The following is a 21762-nucleotide window of genomic DNA, read 5'->3' as shown; positions in this document are numbered from 1 at the left end:
TCCATTTTGCGGGATGGATCCCTGGTGAAATGACACTTCACATTAATAGCTAAAATTACTGACCACTGTTAATGTGTTACTAAATACAAAATGGATTTTAAAAAATCTTGGAATAACACTGGTAGGTAATAATTTAAATAAAATACCATTTTAAAGGCATCAGCCATATGCACAGAATAGCAAACACCAAATGGGTAATTCATTCACTAACTAATAAATTGCTAAGAGCCTATGATGTTAATTTCTGTGTGTTAGACATTCTGAGGGTTTTAAAGAGGAATAATACAATGAGTTGATGAACCAGAAGGGAGTATATGATGGGTCTGCAATCTCAATATCATAAGGGAAAAACTGAGGTGTGCTGGGGAACACATACAACCAAACGACTGTGGGTATTCATCTGCTATATTGTTACTTTCCAGGAGGATCCACGTCGAATATTCTCTGAAGCAGTTATAAAAATGCAAACTATGGATGGTTTTTAAAAGATCATTGAAATAGCTTCCTTTTCCTGAAACGCTTATCATTAATGTGATTAGTAATTTCAGTATAATTTAGCTTTTGTCCATTGGATTTCCCTACATGCTGCCAAATTAAAAACAATTCTTAAAATATAGAATCACTACTATTCTTTCTGAGAGAGACTGTCTAGTCTTTAAATTATCCCATACTTAAGGTTTATTTTGTGTTGAATACCTAATATTAAATATAATTAAAATGTAAATAAAAAGATCACAGCCTATTTTTCTCTAGATATGAATAAAAAATATAAACATTTACAGTTTAAATATTAAAATCATGAGCTTCAACTTTATTTTTGATTACTTGCCTTATAAGTCAGAATTTACAGGCAGAGAAAACGTGATGAAAAGACACAAAAACTTCAGAATTGTATTGAGTGAATCTAGCTGCTTATATCTTATCTCATTAGATATTTAAAACTGTTCCATTTATAGACTTGAGTATATTGAACCAGCCTTGCATTCCCACAATAAAGCCTACGTGATTGTGGTGGATAAGCTTTTTGATGTGCTGTTGCAACGGTTTGCCAATATTTGACTGAAGATTTTTGCATCTATGTTCTTCATGGATATTGGCCTGAAGTTTTCTTTTCTTTTTGAGTCTCTGCCAGGTTTTGGTATCAGGATGATGTCGGTCTCATAAAATGATTTGGGAAGGGGTCCTTCTTTTTGGATTGTTTGGAATAGTTTGGAAGGAATACTTTCCTCTTTGTGTGTCTGGTAGAATTCAGCTGCGAACCCATCTGGACCTGGGCTTTTTTTGGTTGGTAGGCTATTAATTGCTGCCTCAAGTTCAGCCCTTGTTATTAGTCTATTTAGGGTTTCGACATATTCCTGGTTTAGGCTTGGGAGGGTGCAAGTGTCCAGGAATATAGCAATTTCTTCCACACTTACTGGTTTATGTGCATAGAGTTGTTTGTAGTAATCTCTGATGGTGGTTTGCACTTCTGTGGAATCTGTGATGATATCCCCTTTATCGTTTTTTATTGCATCTATTTGATTCTTCTCTCTCTTTTTTTTTTATTAATCTGGTTAGCGGTCTATTTTGTTGATCTTTAAAAAAAAACAGCCCCTGGATTTATTGATTTTTTTAAAGGTTTTTTGTGTCTCCATCTCCTTCGGTTCTGCTCTGATCTTAGCTATTTCTTGTTTTTTTTTTTTTTTTTGATCTTGCTCCTCTAGCTCTTTCAATTTTGATGATAGGGTGTCGATTTTAGATCTTTTCTTGCTTCTCATGTAGGCATTTATTGCTATAAATTTTCCTCTAGACACTGTTTTAAATATGTCCCAGAGATTCTGGTACGTTGTGTCTTCATTCTCATTGGTTTCAAAGAACATCTTTATTTCTGCCTTCATTTCATTTTTCATCCAGTCAACATTCAAGAGCAAGTTGTTCAGTTTCCATGAAGCTGTGCAGTTCTGAGTTAGTTTCTGAATTCTGAGTTCTAACTTGATTGCACTGTGGTCTGAGAGACTGTTTGTTATGACTTTTGTTCTTTTTCATTTGCTGAGGAGTTATTTACTTCCAATTATGTGGTCAATTTTAGAGTAGGTTTGATGTGGTGCTGAGAAGAATGTATATTCTGTGGATTTATGGTGGAGAGTTCTGTAAATGTCTATTAGGTTTGGTTGGTCCAGGTCTGAGTTCACGTTCTGGTTATCCTTGTTAATTTTCTGTCTGATTGATCTGTCCAATACTGACAGGGGAGTGTTAAAGTCTACAACTATTATTGTGTGGAAGTCTAGGTCTCTTTGTAAGTCATTACGAAGTTGCTTTATGTATCTGGGTGCTCCTGTATTGGGTGCATATATATTTAGGACCCTTAACTCTTCTGCATTGATCCTTTTACCATTATGTAATGCCCTTCTTTGTCTCTTTTGATCTCTTTTGGTTTAAAATCTATTTTATCAGAGACTAGGATTGCTACTTTTGCTTTTTTTTTGGCTTTCCATTTGCTTGTTAAATCTTCCTCCATCCCTTTATTTTGAGCCTATGTGTATCCCTGCGTGTGAGATGGGTTTCCTGGATACAGCACACAGATAGGTTTTGACTTTTATACAATTTGCCAGTCTGTGTCTTTTAAACAGAGCCAAAGACAAAAACCACACGATTATCTCAATAGATGCAGAGAAGGCCTTTGACAAAATTCAACATCCCTTTATGATAAAAACTCTCAATAAACTAGATATCGACAGGACGTATCTCAAAATAATAGAAGCTATTTATGACGAACCCACAGCCAATATCACATTGAATGGGCAACAACTGGAAGCATTCCCTTTGAAATCTGGCACTAGACAAGGATACCCTCTCTCACCACTCATATTCAATATAATATTGGAAGTTCTAGCCAGAGCAATCATGCAAGAAAAAGACATAAAGTGTATTCAATTAGGAAAGGGGGAAGTCAAATTGTCTCTATTTGCAGAAAACATGATTATATATTTAGAAGACCCCAACGTCTCAGCCCCAAATCTCCTGAAACTGATAAGCAACTTCAGCAAAGTCTCAGGATAAAAAAATCAATATGCAAAAATCACAAACATTCCCATGCACCAGTAACGGACTTAAAGAGAGCCAAATCAAGAATGAACTGTCATTCATAATTGCTAAAAAGAGAATAAAATACTAGGAATACAACTAACAAAGGATGTAAAGGACCTCTTCAAGGAGAACTACAAACCACTGCTCAATGAAATAAGAGAGGACACAAACAGATGGAGAAACATTCCATGCTCATGGTTAGGAAGAATCAATATGGTGAAAATGTCCATACTGCCCAAAGAATTTATAGATTCAGTGCTATCCCCATCAAGCTACCAATGACCTTCTTCACAGAACTGGGAAAAAAAAACACCTTAAACTTCATATGGAACCAAAAGAGAGCCTCCATAGCCAAGTCAATTCTAAGCAAAAAGAACAAAGCTGGAGGCATCATGCTACATGATTTCAAACTAAACTACAAGGCTACAGTAATCAAAATAGAATGGTACTGATACCAAAGCAGAGATATAGACCAATAGAACAGAACAGAGGCCTTGGAGGCACCACCACACATCTACAACCATCTGATCTTTGACAAACCTGACAAAAACAAGCAATGGGAAAAGGATTTCCTGTTTAATAAATGGTATTGGGAAAACTGGATAGCTATGTGCAGAAAGAAGAAACTGGACCCCTTTCTGACACCTTACACTAAAATTAGCTCCAGATGGGTTAAAGACTTAAACATAAGACCTAACACCATAGAAACCCTAGAAGAAAACCTAGGAAAAACCATTCAGGACATAGACATAGGCAAGGACTTCATGACTAAAACACCAAAAGCAATGGTAACAGAAACCAAAATAGACAAATGGGATCTAATTAAACTCCAGAGCTTCTGCACTGCAAAAGAAACAATCATTAGAATGAATCAGCAACCCATAGAATGGGAAAATTTTTTTGCAATCTACCTATCTGACAAAGGGCCAATATCCAGAATTTACAAAGAACTAAAACAGATTTACAAGAAAGAAAACAAACAAACCCATTCAAAAGTGGGCAAAGAATATGAACAGACACTTTTCAAAAGAAGACATATATGAGACCAATGAACATATGAAAAAATGCTCATCACTGGTCATTAGAGAAATGCAAATCAAAACCACATTGAGATCATTCTATTATAAAGACACATGTACATACATATGTTCATTGCAGCACTGTTTACAATAGCAAAGACTTGGAAGCAACCCAAATGCTCATCGATGATAGACTGGACAGGGAAATTTTGGCACATATACACCATGGAATACTATGCATCCATAAAAAATGATGAGTTTGTGTCCTTTGTAGGGACATGGATGAAACTGGAAACCATCATTCTCAGCAAACTGACAAAAGAACAGAAAATCAAACACCTCATGTTCTCACTTATAGGTGGCTGTGGAACAATGAGAACACATGGACACAAGTAGGGGAGCACCACACACTGAGGTCTGTGGGGTGGGGGAAATGGAGGGACAATGGGGGGCAGGGAGTTGGGGAGGGACAACATGGGGAGAAATGCCAGATATAGGTGATGGGAATGGAGACAGCAAACCACATTGCCATATATGTACCTGTGCAACAATCCTGCATTTCTTCACATGTACCCCCAGAACCTAAAGTATGATAATGTATATATATGAAAAAATAAAAAATAAATAAATAAAACTGCTCCAGTTAGATATGTTTAACCAAGAATTAACAAGATTAAGAAACTTGACATAGTAGCCTAGGCTGAGTTCATAACTAGAGCCGTTTAAATTTGATGTTCATTCTGTTTTTACTTTATTTGATACTTTTCTGGTGAGACAAGTTTCAATAAACTAATTCATAATTGGTCAGTATCAATAAAGGTAATGTTTTTATAAAACATGATTTTCTTATATAAAAACGTCAGTGAATGTATAGTTAGAAGTTTTCTAACACTTTTTTGAAAATTATAAGATTTCACAGCAGCTAAATACAAAAATTTATGAAAATGTACGTTTTTCATTTCAAAATATATTTATGAAATTTTATGAAAATATTTCATAAAAATGAAGCATTCATTCTACATTTTACTTATTGCATTTATTGTATTTATGTTTTATTGATTTATTATTTATTTATCCTGCACTTTCAACGTTCTAATTTAGTTGATATCTTGAATGTTAGACTTAAATCTATTGTTCGAAATCATTTTCTGTAACTGAGATTGAAACTCGTGTATGTGTATTTATGTGTATGTGTATTAATATGCAATAACATATTAAATAGGAACAAATCAATTATCTTTCCCTCGATTCCAGCAAGTGGATATGCTGATGTATTATTTCAGTTATTTGTTGAAATGTATTTATGTGATAAGCAAATTAGAGTATAACATGTGACAATTATTTTTTTATAAAATCACTCCAGATGTTTTACCATGTTCTTTAAATAATGCTGTCCAAATATGCAACTATGCCAGGGTTTGCCTTTAGTTGATAGGTTTTTATTCGCTGACTTGAAGTTTTGGTTTTATTGAAACAGCTCTTCCCACAGGAATCAGGAGAACAGCTCATTTATTTTGATAGGAACAACTCTGCAGTCTTGTTCTGTTTCCCTAGTTTCTAACCTTGTTCTGACATCCCAAGCCCTCCACCTGCCATCCATAAGGCAAGTATTCACTTGAAAATTAATCCACTGGAACCAATTTCCATTGAAAGTGAGGCAGACTGATGAGCTAGTAAGATCACTGGACTGGGATAAAAAAGGTATATTATCAATGTCACTACTACCTCACTGAGAGACCATGGGCATCTGCCTTTATTCATTTTTATATCTCTTTCTGTTATCTGTGGAATGAGAAATCTAGATTATTTGACATGTGAAGTTTCCTTAACACTGTAATATTCTTGTGAAATAACGAAAATTTTAAGAACTGATAGTCTGTTTTCCACATTTACTTTAATGTAAACATGATATTTAAGTCAATGTTTTGATACAAAAATTCAATATTGAGTGTAAGGAGCTTGTTGTAGTACTGCTTTATGTGCTAAGAAGGAAATAAAACTCAGGAAAAAAACCCTTATATTTCAGGGAAAATACTGTATCAGAAAAAGACCTGGTACAATCAGCTCTTCAGGTCATGCCACTATTCTGTAATTTAAAACTTTTAACACTCAAGGAAATCTCATTCAAATTAATTATTCCCCAAATGGTATAAATACTAGAAAAGTGTCTTTAAACATTGATAATTCATGCCAGTGCAATCTGCCTTAACAAAAGGAAAATTTCTAAAGTTTCCGGAGCTATTTCACTGGGAAAAGCTAGCCTTTAGATAACAAAACCTTCATCCAGATCATTATAGGCCAATTTTATCTTCCATGAATTTTTTTTAGTGCTTTAAATAAAAGCCTGTATTTTTTTCTTAATAGCACTTTGTGAGTCTGATGAAAACTTTTAAAATGAAATGCTGAAGACTGAAGTATCTCTTTATTTACAAAATGTCCAGGAGAATATACAGTGATGGTATAACGCAATTATAGAATTTTTATTTCTTTCCATTGTGTGTGTGTGTGTGTGTGTGTGTGCACGCGCACGAGTGGATGGGGTCTTGCTCTGTCTCCTGGCTGTAGTGCGATTGCACAATCTCAACTCACTGCCACCTCCACCTCAGGTTCAAAAAATTATCCTGCCTCAACCTCCTAAGTAGCTGGGACTACAAGTGCCTGCCACCATGTCTGGCTAATTTTTTATATTTTTAGTAGAGATGGGGTTTCACAGTGTTAGCCAGAATGATCTGGAACTCCTGACCTCATGATCTCCCGCCTCAGCCTTCCAAAGTACAGGGATTACTGGCGTGCGCCACTGAGCCCGGCCAAATGTTTATTATTATTAAAGAGAGGAGACATTTGAATACTCAGGTACTCCAACCATCTTGCTTAATAAACTAGACCACTGGTGTCTACGGAAATTAAATGATTAAATAACTTTATCAAGGTAATACCTGTTTAAACTTAGAAATGATTATGTGGCATTATATGTACACACACAGACACACACACACACACACACATTTGCACACACACCCATGCACAAAATCTATCCACTGACTCTAAAGAGAGAGTCATAGGTTTGGTGAGTTACACATACTGCCACAGTGCCATATTTTATTGAACTTTTAAACTTTTCAATTATTTGTTTAGAATCATGAAGACAACCATGACATCCATACACAAGATAAATGGTGCGGAACAACCATTTAAATATCTTTGTTAAGAGTTATAAAAACGCCTATTTGACAAAATGGAGTGAGATGTATTTGCTAGGATTATGTGCAATTAAACCATCATCACCACCTTGTAATTTTTGGTGTTTGGCTTATTGGCTTTCTTTCAGATGATGTCTGCCACATATAAAGGCTCAGGATATCTGATACAATTTCTGCTTTGTCTTAGGTAAAGACAAATAAGAATCATTACTGCACTGTCAAAAACATTGGCTAATACGTAATTAGTTAGCACATTTTAGCCTGAACCAGAATTTCATGGAGATTAAAAAAAAAAAAAAAAAAAAAAACAATGTATTCATCTCATCTCTTTAAACACAAATATTTAAAAGCCTTGAGACTTCTGAATCAGAAATGTTTTTGATTCAGTATAACAGTCTGTGATGTACGGTGAAATGTCATTTGCCTAGTCACAGCAGAGGGACATGTAAGTAATAAAAATTCCATGAGCATTTTTGCAGAATGTAAATGCTTAAGCAATTTTTTGCAGCCACAACTTGCGATGTAGATAGAATACAATCTTGAATAAACAAGATTAATAAAGTGAAGGGTAACCATTGCTTTATCATTCTTCATGTAGACTACAGAATCCACTGCCTGTATGTATAAGTTGCAAAGCTTTATGATTCTACACAATGCAACCTTACTTTTAAACTACATTATAAACAAATGAAATATTAAGCTAAACAGAAGGAAAATACTGAAAGGAATTTAAAATCAACTAATTTGGTATAGAATTAGCATTACAGTAAGGCTATCACAAACTATAATATATCAAATGTAAATGACAAGAACTGAATTATTTAAAATGTTCGCTCACATTTTACATTCCATATATCCACTTGAAGTCACCTGAACAATCTCCAGGGTGATGTAGATTTCTGTTTTGTGGCACTTGTCCTTAATATTTGACACTTTTCCCTTGAATCATAGAGGTACTCTTCTGGGGCCAATATGGCAATAAAAAAATTCAATCCAAAATATTTTCAAATTTTCTTACCATATGCATTATAACTATAACATTGAAATATATATGCATTTTTACATTGAATATATGAGAGAGAGTGAGCGCTTAAGTCATTTAAATATTTAGCTGCCATAATGATGTATAAACATGACTGAAGAGGCACTGAAAATCTTTAATGGCTGGGTGCGGTGACTCATGCCTGTAATCCCAGCACTTTGGGAGGCTGAGGTGAGCAGATCACCTGAGGTCAGGAGTTCAAGACCAGCCTGACCAACATGGAGAAACCCCATCCCTACTAAAAATACAAAATTACCCAGGTATAGTGGTGCATGCCTGAAATTCCAGCTACTCAGGAACGAGGACTGAGGCAGGAGAATCACTTGAACCTGAGAGGCAGATGTTTCAGTGAGCTGAGATTGGGCCATTGCACTCCAGCCTCGGCAACAAGAATGAAAGTCCATCTCAAAAAAAAAAAAAAATATATAAAATATTATAATAATCTTTTCATCTTTATCTTTAAATACTAATTCTTTTTCAAACAAGAAAAGCTGAAAAGCAGAGTAAATGTTTAACGTTTTGCCAGAGTCAGTGTTTAAATGGTGCTACAGGAAATATTTTCTGAAATCATAGGAACTCATCATTCAGAAAGATGCTATTGAACATCGTCTTGCTGTGACATAAATAATACTCTGAATGTACAACTATGGGTCATTTTTATGTCTTCTTATAGACTTTGCTAAATACGTAACCCTTCTGTAAATTTTTATTAATACCAGGCTCAGATTACACCTTTATTTTGTATCACTGAGTAATACAGTTCATTTTTCTTTCATTCACTCAATGAATATCTTCTGTGTTTAGACCCTGTAATAAAAACAGTAACGACTTGAGAAAAAAAAAAGGGAAGAAGGAGCTAATATTCATTCTCAATATATTTACAGTCTACTAGAGAAAATAAGTATCAAGAATTATACCATAGAGTAAAATGCAAAAGAGTTTTACCTCTCAGAAGTTAATGACTATCTGGTGTGCATGCGTCTTATCTGAAATCATTAAGATCAGATAAATATTTGTAAAATATTTGTAGAAGCTTGATAACTGGTCTGCAGTTTTCAGGATGCATATATTTGCAACACAATCTAATAAAAAGTACAAACTTGTAGTATATTGCATGTACAGTTTTATTTTGTTTCAAAAGAAGATTTATTCCCTTTCTTCTAGTTGGCTTTTTAAAATCCTCAACTTACAGTCACCTTTTCTAAAGAGACAGCTGGTCTCTAATTGCATTCTGTTCATACTTCAGTTATAGCCTTTATCAAATGGCAGAGTAATCATCTCTTTACTTTTGCCCCACCCACTATTAATTCATTGAGATGGAAGTTTCTTTTATGTTTTCTTCTTATTTCCAAAATTCAGAATTCATTTTAGGCATCTAATAAATGCTTATTGATAGGATAAATACATAGATAAGTAATGCAACTTCCTGAAGGCAAGAAACCATATTTCTTATTGGTTTTTGAAAAATATTAATCAAATCAAATTCTCACTGACTTATAAATGCACATATTACATTTTTATACAACAATATATTTAATCTACTTCATCTCATTACAAACAATACATTTAGATCTCATTTAACAAACTGCATTTTAAGAACTTCACTGGATTACATTTCACATCCATGGCGCAATTGATACAACTTAAATACAAATTCATGTCTATGTATTACATATAGTATTTTATTAGTAAGTTAAAATATTTCTATGCCACCCTTAATGGCAAGTCAGCCTAGTATATTGAAAAAATTTAAGCATTACATGCAGGGAGTTTAAAATTTGCATTTTAACTTTATAGCACACTAGCTCTGTTTCCTTAGACGTCATTGAAATTCTCTAAATTTCGGTTTACTCATCAACAAAAGAAAGATACTAAAAACTGCCTTTTTACAGGGTTGCTGCTGGAACTACATACACAGTATATGTACTCATTTAATAACAGTTATAATCATGATAATGATGATATTGATGATAGTTTGAGGTTTATAATACTGATAATAAACACTTCCATAGTCTTTATTATGCCCTAAACATTGTTCTGAAAATTTACCTCTACTCACTCAGATTCAACAGGAATATGATGAGAATATTTACTGTGCTAGACTACAACCCCCACCGGACAGAGACAGTATATACTTTTTTCCTCATTGCCTTATATTAATTAATTAATTAATTAAACAAACTTGTTCTAGGAACTGTTTAATAAGGGCTATATAGCTGGAGCTAGACTGACCAAAATTCTAACATTCATGGTGCTTATTTTCTAAAGTTCAGAGTCATATAATATAGAAAACAAGTCAAATATATGTTATATGGTCACAGATGCTATCATAAAAATCGAGCAGGACAGGAGGATAGGAATTGTAGGAGTGGGGGTTGGGGACAGCAGAATACATTTTTAGCTAATTTATTGTTCTTCCGCTTACAATTCGGCCTCTCCTCTTTGTTGTTTACTTCCTCATCTTTTTTCTTTTATCACTCCTCTCAATTATGCATTGTTTAAAGTTTTTTTTAAAATCAGTTTCATGTGGTTCTTCATGTATTTCTGTCACCACCTGCCATAACTTCCCACTCTATTCAAGTTAAGCTACATCATATCTTTCACATGTAATTATCTTCTTGCCACCACTATGCCTTTCTACAAGGAAGATGTTGCCTGTGTAAAAATATTTTTGAGGTATGTGGTTGTTTGTATTTTTCTGGAGCTTAGGCAATACTGTCATATTTGGGTGATTTGGGATCAAGATTATAAATCCATAATGTTAATAAGAAGAATAAAAATCAATTTCATGTATATCTTTCTAAGCAGTGTTAGCCAAAAATAAAGATGAGGAAAAGGAAATATGGTAGGTTATATTTCAAGTATGACTCTGTGCCATATAAAAATCAACCAAAAATACGCAGCATTTCATAGATATTAATTTCATCAAATACTGACATTAGTACAGAAAAACACTGTTGTAAACATTATAATATTGACAAAAAATTTAATTACAAGCATACAATTTTAAACAGTAATGTGAAAAATGTATCAATCCATAAATCTTAATGATCATGTTAAGTGGCATTATGTATTAGATTGTTTCTAATAATATTCATTTTGTTAATAACATAATAGTAAAAACTGAGTGTTTAATTACTGTGAAAGTTATTAGTCACCTAAAAGATAGGAATATAAAATCCAAGCATGAAAACATTGAAGACTGTAAAATACATGAAATAACATGAATACATGTGAAAATTGTGGTTATGTGTTTATGTATATTAAAAAAGAAAAACATCTAATATGTATAATATTAGTATTATAAAGTTAATTGGCTTTTTAATTGTTTTTGGAGTACAATGACTGCATCTCAGCTCACTGCAAACTCTGCCTCTGGGGTTCAAGAGATTCATCTGTCTCAAACTCCCAAATAGCTGGTATTACAGGCATCCACCATCATGCCTAGATAAGTTTTGTATTTCTGTAGAGATGGGCTTTCAACATGTTGGCCATGCTGGCCTTGAACTCCTGACTTCAGGTGATCTGCCCACCTCGGCCTCCCAAAGTGCTGGGATTACATATGTGAGCCATGATAATGCCTTTTTAAAATGATGAAAAACCATGTTATACACTGTCATTGCATAAAAGTCACATAGTTCCTTTTCCCCCATAATAAACCAAATGTTTATGTTATCATCTTGGGTGTTAGGCAAGAAATAAACCTTAGAGACCATCATTTAAATGTGACCACACTGAGATGTAAGGTCAAAATGTTTCAATGGCAAAGTGACCTGGATTCCCACCTTGTCACGTATTTGTTACGCATAGCTGTCTCTTCAAATAGACTTTTATACTCACTTGCTTTTGTAAAGTAAATCCATATAATTTTAGATAAAATAATTCCTAAAAGAGGCCCAGTTCAACCTACTAACTTTACAGTCATATACCTGAGGCCTGGAGATGTTAAAACTGCCTGTTCTGAAGGGAAATGAGAGACTGAAGAATGACGTGGGGTGCGTTTCATCTCTGATTTTACTGTTATGTAGTAATCACGTTTCCTAATTATGACTAAAATGAAAAAACAACTTCTTTGGATTGGGAAGTAGATCAAGGGATCTGATATAAAGTAGACACAAGTTTAGGCACTTCTGCTATCTTTTCTGCTTTAGCCACTCCTGAATTTAGAGGGAGCTCATTTTGAAAAAGCCATACAAAATACATTTACTCTAAGATGTTCTATCTTATAATTGCAGCATACTAATCTTGCCCTTTAATCTAAAATATATCCCATGTATGCAATTCTCCTAATGAACTTTTATTAGGAATATTAATCCAAAAGTAATGTATCAAAATGAAATAACTGCTTTGATTTATAAGAATGTTTTACATTAAATAAACTCATCTTGTTTTTACATTATACAGGTAGGAAGATGTCTTTCAGTCAGATTTTAAATTGCTTTAATCTTCTATTTAATGTACCTGATAACTGAATATTCTTTACGGAAAATTTTCAGAATGCAAATACCATCACGCCTGGTCCCTTTTAACAACTATCCTTTATTTGTATAAAATCTATCAAGATTTTAGGGCTAGTCCATGAAGATTGTAGGGGAAATCAAGTGGCCCAAAACGCATGGCATACTGGTTGATGAAACTGTTGGTTGAGTTAACTGGCTGCAATAATTTTGGCTTAAAGAATTAGTGTGATTAAAATATACTGACTTTCTGCTAAATCATCAGTTTCAATATTACATGGAAAATTTATTTAACAAAAAACAGAAGAATTTGTTTCTAACTCATAAATAACAGTAAATTCATTTACATTAAACCAGTTTCAGTCAAACATTAAATCATTATTAAGTTACATGTGAATGTTTTTCTATCCTTTCAAAATACATTTCCCAAAACTCATTTTGAATTCCAGCTACATAATAATTAACTGTTGAGCTCTATCTCTGTGAACAGCAGATGTTAAAATACAATCATATTTATCAAGACATAAAATTAAGCCAGGCATGGTGGCTCACACCTGTAATCCTGGTACTTTGGGAGGCTGAGGCAAGATAATCATTTGAGTCCAAGAGGTGAAGACCAGTCTGGGTAACATAGTGAGAGCCTGTTTCTACAAAAAATAAAAATAAATAAATAAAAATTATCCATACATAGTGGCTCATGCCTGTAGTCCCAGGCACATGGTGGACTACCACAGGAGGATCACTTGAGCCAAGTAGTTTGAGGCTACAGTGAGCTGTGATTGTGCCTCTGCAGACCAACCTGAGTAACAGAGTGAGACCCTATCTCAAAAGAGAGAAAAGATAAAAAGAAAGGAAGAAAAGGAAAAGATCTATGAATGTGACATTTATGACTATTTTTACATATACTGCCCATATAAGAATTAAACATTTGCCCTAAATAACAAAATGCTTAAATACTTTATTTAACAAATATGACAAAAAACACTTAACTGTCACTCTTTTTTCTTAGAAATTGGACAGGAGTGAAAATCTATGGTTGCCTACATGAGGGAATCATTAACTATAACTTTCGTTGGGTCCATTGTCAAAGAATGTATACATCTACTCTTTACACATATACAAAATTATCAAATGTGTTTTTTTAAACACCAGTACTTGGAGCCCAACAGGCCTAAGATGTAGATAATGATCTATATTTAAAGATTTCCTTTGCAGTATTATCTACTCTATGAAAAGAAAGTACTGGAAATGAATTACATGTCTTAAAATACAAAGACAAGTAAATAATTTTTGTTAAGATCACGGTATGAATTTGGTAATAAAGTATTTTTGATAGTTTTTCAGTGATTAGAAATATGATCAAAGACTGATAGTAAGCAATAAATAAATGAGAATTCAAAATTATCTATTTTTTCTGTCCTAATCACATTACTTCTTCTATTGTCGAGAAAGTACTGAAGGTGAATATACTGATAAATATATCACAGCATTAACCAGAATTTTCAATACAATAATTGTAGGACGCTTGTGAGAGTTGTTAATACTTTGCATAATAAGGTAACAAGTGTTTTTTTCTTTTCTTCAGTCTACCTTTCTCTAATGATAATGTTTTCTTTTTATAATCAGAAAACGATGAAATTTTATTTAAAAGTCAATATGTACCTATAACAAAATAGTGATATAAATAAATATATTAAGAGTTAAAAAGAAGAAAACATTTCTATGAGTTGTTTCTGATGAAGTTTTATATTTTAAAAAAGAAACTAGAAGTGTCTGATACATGGGCAGGCTAACATGAAGGTTCTGATTTACGGAAGCATGAATCTCATTTAGTTAACAGGGATTTCCACAGCCCTTTATTTAAATACATTTAAATAATAATATTTATTAAAGAAAAATATGCTGGATATGTAGATGGAAAATAAGCATGTTAAAAGATACTCCAACTCACACACCATCAGTGAAATTTAAATTAAAACAACAGTGATATACCATTACATACCTCTTGGAATGGTCAAAATACAGACCACTGACAACACCAAATGCTGCTAAAGATGCGGAACAACACAACACTCCTTCAATGCAGATGGGAATGCAATGTGGTATAGCTACTTTGGAAGACATGTTGGCAGTTTCTTAAAAAGGGAAACATCCTCTTATTATATGAGCCAGCAAACACACTTCTTGGCATTAACACACAGGAGTTAAAAGCTGTGTGCACTCATAAACTTGCACACAGGTGTTTATAGAAAATTTATTCATCATTGCCAAATCTTAGAAGCAATCAAGCTGTCCTTCAGTATTCAGTAAGTTAATGGATAAGCTATGATACATCCAGACAATGGAATATTAGCCAGCATTAAAAAGAAATGAGCTATCTGCCAGGTGCGGTGGCTCACGCCTGTAATCCCAGCACTGTGGAAGGCTGAGGCAGGTGGATCACAATGTCAGGTAGTGGAGACAATCCTGGCCAACATGTTGAAACCCTGTCTCTACTAAAACACAAAAAAATTAGCTGGGCGTGGTGGTGAGTGCCTGTAGTCCCAGCTACTCGGGAGGCTGAGGTAAGGGAATCTCTTGAACTCAGGAGGCAGAGGTTGCAGTGAGCCAAGATTGCACCACTACACTCCAGCCTGGCAACAGAGTGAAACTTCATCTCAAAAAAGAAAAAAAAAAGTAAGAAAAAGAAAAAGAAAAAAAGGAATGATCTATCAAGGCATGAAAAGACATAGAGGAAACTTAAATGCATATTTCTAAGTGAAAGAAGCCAACGTGAAAAGGCTACATACTGTATGATTCCAACTGCATGACATTCTGGAAAAGGCAAAACTATAAAGACAGTAGTAAAAAGATCAGTGGTTGCCAGGAACTAGAGGAGAGGAAGGATTGAATAGGCAGAAGAAAGATTTTTAAGACTGAGAATATTCTATATGATCCTATATGATGAATACATTCAACGTATTTATCCAAACTCGTAGATGTAAAATACCAAGAGCGAAGTATAAACTATTCACTATAGGTGACAATGATGTGCCAGTGTAGGTTCATCAATTTTAACAAATGTACCACTTTGGTGAAGGATATTAATAATGGGAGAGGTTATACGTGTGTGAAGGCAGTGAGTATATGGGAAATCTTGGCACCTTCTGCTCATTTTTGCTGTAAACTTAAAATTGCTAAGATAAAAACGTTTAAAGTGTTTGATTTATAGAATGTTTACTTTCATTTTCAAATTTCATCTGGTTTATTTCAAAATAAACAAATTTGTTTTAAATATTTATGTTTCAAAGAAAAATTTGTGGGAAAAATGTTGATATAATAATTTTTAAACGAAGCTTTAGTTGAATAATATTTGTTGTTTCAGTGAAACTGTAATCACATGATATATACCCATGTTTGATATAATGTACCCTTTGGAACAGTGCTTTAGGAGGATGCTGATAGCTTATTTACACATATACCACATATGTATGCGTACATGTATATGTATATTATACATAAATATATCTATATATTTTACTGGAAACATGTTCAAAGACAAAATAAAAAGTTTTCTCTATTCTTCTAAAACCCTATTTGAAGCCAAGTTTAAAGAACATGTACCAAGTCATCAAATTTTCTCAGTTTCTCCAGCATAAAAGAAGCACACACGCGCACACACGTGCGCACACACACACACAAACACAACTTCAGAACTTCTAATCAGCATGCTGCAAGAAACCACACAGTACATTTGGTTTACCAAATAAATTTTTTCATTTTCATTCCTGTCTTTTGAATTTTTTTTTTTTCAAATTCATCTTTGTGTGTTTTAGTTACCTACACTTCATCAGGCTTCAGACCCTGAACTGGAAAAATAAAAGTATGTTGCTTACTTCTATCTGGCCCAACCTAATCATGAAGCTCCCAAGGCTCTCCATAGTTTTCTAATTTAATTGCACATTATCTTCTCATTACTTTAAGTGGAAATGAGTTTCCTCATTACTCTTCAATAGTACTACTGGACTGAAAGAAATCACATTTAAGAAGGTGTTGTGGTACGTGTGTATGATCCCAGGTAGTCAGCAGGCTGAATTGAGAGGTTCCTTTGAGCCTGGGAAGTTGATGCTGCAGTGAGCTGTAACCCAGCCACTGTATTCAGAGAAGCTTGAGAGAGAGAGAGTGAGGAGGGGGGAGAGAGAGAGAGAGAGGGAGGAAGAGAGAGAGAGAGGGAGGAAGAGAGAGGGACGGAGGAAGAGAGAGAGAAGAAGAAGAAGAAGAGGAGGAGGAAGAAGAAGAGAAGGAGGAGGAGAAGGAAGGAAGGAAAGAAGGAAGGAAGGAGGGAGGGAGGGAAGGAAGGAGGGAGGGAAGGAAGGAAGGAGGGAGGAAAGGAAGGAAGGAGGGAGGGAGGGAAGGAAGGAGGGAGGGAAGGAAGGAAGGAAAAAAAGAACTAAAGAACTCACTTGCTCACAAAACATAATATATTAAATGAGTTAAAATATAGGAGCTTCAAATACCACCTCTAACATTTATTTAGCCTTGACGGTATGCCAAACACAGTGAAAAGAAAAAAACTCGTCCTATGAGGGAATGAGGTGGGTGGTGTTTTATGACAGGAAAAGGCACTGAGAATCAGAAAAGTTAAAACTTGCCCAAGGTCACACTGCTACAAAATTAAGGAGTTCTTGAAATCTGTGTTGGCCTAATTGAAAGCCCAAGCTTTTCAGCTCTTTCATATCACAAATGCATGTTGGAAACCTAAAAATCATAGGCAAAAAATGGCATATGGACTGGCTATTGAATAAATTGTATGAACAGCAAGTAACTTACATTGTCAACATTTATTTTGAATAACTGATTGAGAACAGCACTTAAAAAATAAAATGATAAAACGAAACATAAATTATTTTCAAATATAAGTTACTGGCTAGTTATCAACAATCATTATATTCTAGCAACTCTTCATATTCACTGTACATCGTCTCTAATGTTAAGCGAATAAAACATACCACAGTCAAAGAGACTTAGCAACACAGTGAGATGTTACTTAGCTTTTAAATGGGTCACATTAACATGAGCAAGTAATTTAGGATTGAGGAATCCTGGCTCAGCAGTTTTATTTTTGTTTTTAGAGAATACTAAATTAAATACAGTGGCTACAATCTCAGAGGATAATATTAAAATTAGACTTCGAAGTGACTTTTAACTTTAAATATTATCAGAAATATGTAGAATGAAGTTTTATTTTCTTTAAAAGCACACTAAAGAGACTGCATAAAAACAAAAGAGAATAATAATACATAATTTGGACAGTCAATACTCTTCATAAGAGTGTAGAATTCAAAGCGTAGGTAATATGATAAATAAAACAATAATTTGGTTTTTTATAACTGTATTTCCAATGTGTGTAACAGTTTATAAAACATCATAGTCTTTTAATACATATTTATTGAATGGATAGATGAATGCATGTGTATTATATCAAATGTTTGACAGAGAATCCTAATGGTAATAAAAGTTAATGAGTGCTATGTTTAGCTTGGTGCTCTCACATTTAAAAGAAAAAATGAAAATAGTAAACCAGGATAATTGAAGTCTAACATATCACCAAATTAAGAAACTGACATGGTAAAAATTAAATTCCACATTTATGGTAGCTGTTAAAAAAAGCAGAATTAATGAAAATCTTAAAAAAATAAGTATTAATAAAGAATACTAGAAATTTTTTCTTTCTACTAAAAAGAGTAGGGAAAAATTTATTCAAATTTTAGAGGATATTAGGAAAACTTCATAACAGTGATCCTGCTAAAAATTAGCCAAGAATAATTTTGGCAAAATTTAAAATTCATTGACATATACCATAATTTTTAAACAAAAATTTACTGATTGTCTATAGGTGTCAGAAATTATGGTAGGCAGTGGAAATAGAAAAAAAGGCTAAGGGATGCAACCCAGCCTCAGGGATCCAAAATGTTTGAACCCAGAGGGAGAATGAATTAGATACTCTTCAAGTTATAATCTCTGAGTGCTGTGATGTATGAGTGCTGGTATGATCCTAAGAATCATTTCCTGTGGAAGTTCTCTTTTGATTCATCAAAATAATGCAATTCAGAGAGAAAGTTAAACTTGTAGCTCTAAACCACTATTCAAAGAAAAAAACATTGTTAATCTAGCCATATTTCTATACAACCTATAATTGGAAACAATTCCTTTCTCAGGGTCTATGGGGCAATATGTAAATCAGAATTCATCTTCACAATGGACTTGCGTGATTTCTCTCGCATAACCCACTCTTATTTGCTAGCCCCTTACTTGACAGAGGGTTCAATAACCCCTACTTCTCCAATGCTCTGGCAAAGGAGCAAGAGATTGCTTTCCAGGCGGGTAGTCACAAGCAAGCAATTTCAAGAATCCTCTAATGAGGCAATCTATAATGATTTTCCTAACTGAGTTTGTTCTCCAACTACAAGGGAAAAAAAAAGTAATTTTAACAGCCAATTTGAAGCAGGAACACACACAAGCTCACACACAGACATACACACACATATATAGGTTCACGTATACGTTTCTTGCATTAAAAAAGATGAATGATATATATATTTAAAATTATCACTATATACAGATGTCTGGAAAAACAATTTATGCAGGTCATTTGACATTCCCTAGGCACTGGCTAAATTTGGACTTCAAAGGATAGCTAGTTATTTTAACGTTATATTCTATATTTAATATTTAATTAGCTTTAAAATCCTGCTTAAGGAAAAAAAGAGAGAACTCAGAAACAAATGTATGTTTTTCTTTTAACCCATGATCTAAATTTGCATATCCTGAATGTATGTATGTATTCTTAAATACTTCATACTTCTAACTAAATAGCATGAACTATACCACAAATTTTACTGTGGGTATTTAGAATTTTGTATTGTTGTATTTTTCTTTCTCAAATGAATAGCAAACACTAAAGTTGGAGCATCTTAGGTAGTGTCAAAAATATTAAATGATATGAGATGACTATGACCTTGGCTATAAATACGAAGCTGTTAGGATAATAGAGATTTCAGAACTTAGTTTATATATCTGCTTATGAGCTTATCAACTACCTATGAGAATGCAATTCAAAATTAGGATGTACCTTGCAAGCATGTAATGCTATGAAAAATGATTTTTAAAAAATGTATAATGCTACAGACATTTCAAAAGCACCAGAACCAGTATTTGTAGGGCTGTAGTCTAGAATTTGTATGTTCAGCACACTCTGTTGGTGATGTTTTATGTACACTAAATTTCTGGTACTGCTATTAAAAATAATTTTCATCTCTTCCTCCAATGTATGAAGTAAAGACCTCTAATTGCAATTATGATTAGCATAGCCTTTCAGAATTGGAAATGACAATAAAATTCAACCACTTAAAACTTTTCCACAATTTGAGGGTGGAGGGACTCACTTACAAATTTTCTTTATGTACTCAAAGCTAGTAATTTCTGCAGAAATTCTTGAACCTTTTCCGAAAGACAGGCCCCTCAGTTATTTGGCGGCTCCCTCCTTCTGTCACTGCTCAGGCTTCTGCTTGCTCTGTATATTTCTTCCTTCCTTCCTTCCCTCCTTCCTTCCTTCCTTCCTTCCTTCCTTCCTTCCTCCCTCCCTCCCTTCTTTCTTTCTTTCTTTTCTTTTTTTTTTTAGACAGAGTTTCGCTCTTGTTACCCAGGCTGGAGTGCAGTGGCGCAATCTCGGCTCACTGCAACGTCCGCCTCCTGGGTTCAAACAATTCTCCTGCCTCAGCCTCCTGAGTAGCTGGGATTACAGGCACACGCCACCATGCCCAGCTAATTTTTGTATTTTTAGTAGAGACGGGGTTTCACCATGTTGACCAGGGTGGTCTCGATCTCTTGACCTCGTGATCCACCCGCCTCGGCCTCCCAAAGTGCTGGGATTATAGGCGTCAGCCACCGCGCTCTGTGTATTTCTTTCGACACAACTCACTGAGGATGTTAGCATCCCATTTCCATGGCTGTGTCTAGAAGATGTCACAGGCAGCATGGACTGATACTTCTAAATGTATATTTGAAATTACAAGTGATTGGGCCAAGTCCTTCTGGGTATCTCACTCCTTCTTTGTCAGCATCCATGTTCTTCCAATTCAGAGTCTTCCAATCTCTTTTGTTTTTTTTCAATCTCTTTTGTTTCTTTCCAATATCTTTTGTTCCCCCAATTTTAGGAAAGCCACTTTTAGGCATTGTTTTATTCCCATTCAAGACATTATGTCATCAACATGTCAATACTGCTTCAAGTTAGGAGCTGACTCCACCTCTCCTAGCCTACTCCATAAAACCTCACCTCTTCATTTATTCATTTAGACTGAAGAAAGAGCATGGCTGGAAAAAAAACAAAAAAACAGCGTTACGCAATTAAACACAAGACCATGGTGTTTAAACTCAGCTGGAGCTGGCTCAAAAGTCCTTCTATTTTCTTTTTCCCCACTCAATAGCCTTTTCAAAATTTCAGTAACAAACTTTCCACCTACAACCCCTTCTGACTCTGAGCAAACAAACTTAACTTCCTGCACTTAGGGATAAATTATCATCATCAGTAACCACATTTCTTTCCATTCACCTTGTTTAGACTCCAAATAAATCCTTCCATCTCCTCAGGGTCCTTTTTATGTCAACCACTCTGTCATGAATTTGCCCCTTCACTGTGCTTTTAGCACATCCGACTCTTCCTCTCAGCATGTACATATGCAGCTACACTAATTGAGCACCAATCTTGTGATGTAGGTTATTTAGAAACATTTCCCTGAAAACCCTAAAGACAGGTGTTGTTATCCTAATTTTGCAAAGTAGGAGATTTGGTTTCTGCAACTTATCCAATGAGGTAAAAACAGCTAATATTAATTTAGCTCTTATTTATTAGGCACAGTCCAAACCACTTGAAATTATAGTCATGCGTTGCTTATCCCAACAGGTATACATTCTGAAAAATGTATCGTTAGGCAGTTCTG

At 34.3% G+C, this 21762-nt stretch overlaps 1 protein-coding gene across 3 annotated transcripts in view; it reads right to left on the bottom strand.

Moving 5' to 3' along the window:
• The window catches only part of CADM2 (cell adhesion molecule 2), a 1064920-nt gene that overhangs the window by 604359 nt on the left and 438799 nt on the right, over window positions 1-21762 (bottom strand). The window lies entirely within an intron of this gene.

Source organism: Sapajus apella, unplaced genomic scaffold (assembly GCF_009761245.1).
Source record: "Sapajus apella isolate SASKATOON/1434 unplaced genomic scaffold, GSC_monkey_1.0 scaffold8, whole genome shotgun sequence".
NCBI lineage: Eukaryota > Metazoa > Chordata > Mammalia > Primates > Cebidae > Sapajus > Sapajus apella.
The sequence above is the reverse complement of the archived record's forward strand: the minus strand, read 5'-3'. Positions and strand labels throughout refer to the sequence as shown.